Source organism: Buceros rhinoceros, unplaced genomic scaffold (genome assembly GCF_000710305.1).
Source record: "Buceros rhinoceros silvestris isolate BGI_N320 unplaced genomic scaffold, ASM71030v1 scaffold19236, whole genome shotgun sequence".
Taxonomy (NCBI): Eukaryota; Metazoa; Chordata; class Aves; order Bucerotiformes; family Bucerotidae; genus Buceros; species Buceros rhinoceros.
In genome coordinates, this window is record NW_010416052.1 from 36,943 (window position 1) to 39,161 (window position 2,219).

Consider the following 2,219-nt stretch of genomic DNA (forward strand, 5'->3'; position numbering starts at 1 on the left):
GTTCCTGTCAAATAATGCTGCACGGTGAAGTGCCCTTTTACCTTTATGAATTCTTTTCTGTGGCAGAGTGGTAGAAGCCAAAGTTCTCATAACAACTGAATCAAAGTGTGTTCCACAGATACAGATGAGTCAGAGTGCTCTTCGGGTCATGATAAATCCAAGTACCCTCTGAAAATGGACTGATGCACATCATTATGTCTTAGTGGTGTTTCAGGGGCCTGTATTATTTTTGCTTCTTAGTGTCCATACCACTACTTTTAACTGCTAAATATGACTGAGTGGCCTAAAAGGAACTATTTGTTTCATGTCACCTGTACTCTACCAGCTTCGTATAAAATGAGAGGAAGAAAAGAAACATACTTATGAATTGTAGTAAAGAACAAAAACCAGCTAAAAATTAATGATTAATGGACACGTACATACTTCTGTCTGTTTATACTGAGGACTAGATTTCACACACTAGATACAGCTTTATGAATTATACAGATTTCAGAATATCCGTGTGAATTTTAAATAAATATATAACCTCATTAGTGATATGACACTTTGATTCCTATTACAGAATGAAACGTTAAATGGAATGTACAAACTTTTACCTTCTTTTTCTGGTAGGTTAAACTGACCACATGTTAAAGATTAGCTGCTGACGGGCAAGCGATCAAAAGCGTTCCTTCCTATCCTGACTGGCGCATCTCTAACCCAGTTAAACAACAGGAGAGAAATAGAGATATCCGTTGAGTTGTGTGGCTTTAGAATGAGGTCTTTAGGACATGTGGTCTCCCCTGAGTTTGTGTCATTCAGCTGTGAATAGCATTGTTAATTCATGAACAAAATAATTTTTGTTCCGCTTTTTAATGTACGGGCATCTTCCTGGTTTACCACTAAGTGGTAGTCTGAGTGGTGGGCTTGTCAGCTGGCACCTGCAGTCCCAGGGAGCCTCAGTGTAACTGAAGATCTATACGCAAAGAAACTGATAATGTCCTTTGTTGTGTTTGCAGGTGGAGTATGCAGCTGCTGAAACTCAGGCACTTGCTTGTTGGGGTTAGAATTGAAGCTATGGGGGTTTTTTGTAACATGAAAAATAATACTAAAAAAAATCTCGTCACCCAAATACTTAATCTCACAGAATCAGCTTGATGAAAAAACACTGCAGGCAGTAATTCTAAGTTAGTGCTTATAAGGAAATGAGTCCCAGCAAAGACCTCTTGCCGTTTCTGTTGGTGGAAAAAAAGGAATATTTCTTTAACTGCTACTTGCTTTGCATAAGCTGTGGAAGAAATAAAGCTTCATGCCTCATGGATGAGATTAGGAGAAATTAAGGTTTTCAGTTTCTGTCTCAGCTTAGAAAAAATGCCTGAGGTATACCTGCCTAATAGAAGCACTGGAAATTTAACATGCATTGGAGCATCATTTTCTTAGAAATAACATTTCTCAAACAATATTATTAGTCTGCATATTTTTTATTTTTTACTCACAGATAGATGTATGTGACTTTTATTTTTATATGTGAGAAATGGGCAAAGAGTTAAAGAACTCATAGAAGGGATATATAGGAAGAGCAATAGATGATGTAAGACTAAGGAAGCAGGAACAAATGCCTTATCTACATGGCATTACTCACAGCCATTACTGCTATGAATGTGCATTCACTGGATAGATCAGCTTCCTTGGGTACCAAGTGACTCAGAAGAAATGTTCTGAACCTTTAAAAAGCAGTGGTTTTGTTCAGGGTCACAGTGATGGTGGGAGTCAGACCCTTCTCAAGATAGAACGATGTTTTATATGTGTTTAATTGCTTATTGCTTACTAATTAACTTCTTCCTGATATGATGTATTCAGAGGGAATATCCAGCTTTGATTAGTAAGCAGCTGCCTTGAGACCAGTTTGATCCCATTTGTTCTCTTAGTCTGGGCTGCCAGATTTTTAAAAAAGTGAGTGGTATGAAGTATGCTGTCTTCAACAGCTGCTGGATTTTATGTAAGTGAGTTTACCATGCTGCAATATAGACTCAGTTGGTTCACTTGTCGTATGAAAACATTTCTTGAAAAGCAGTTTTGGGGGTAGAGAGAGGGAGCAGCAAGGTCTTAGGCACATTATGTTAATCTGTAACAAGAAGCCTGAAATGTTAGTTGAAGGAAAGCAAAGATCATTTCTGATTTCTTTTCTTTGACTCTCAGTATTGAAGCTTGTATAACTTTCCTTTTGCTTTGCCTTGTTT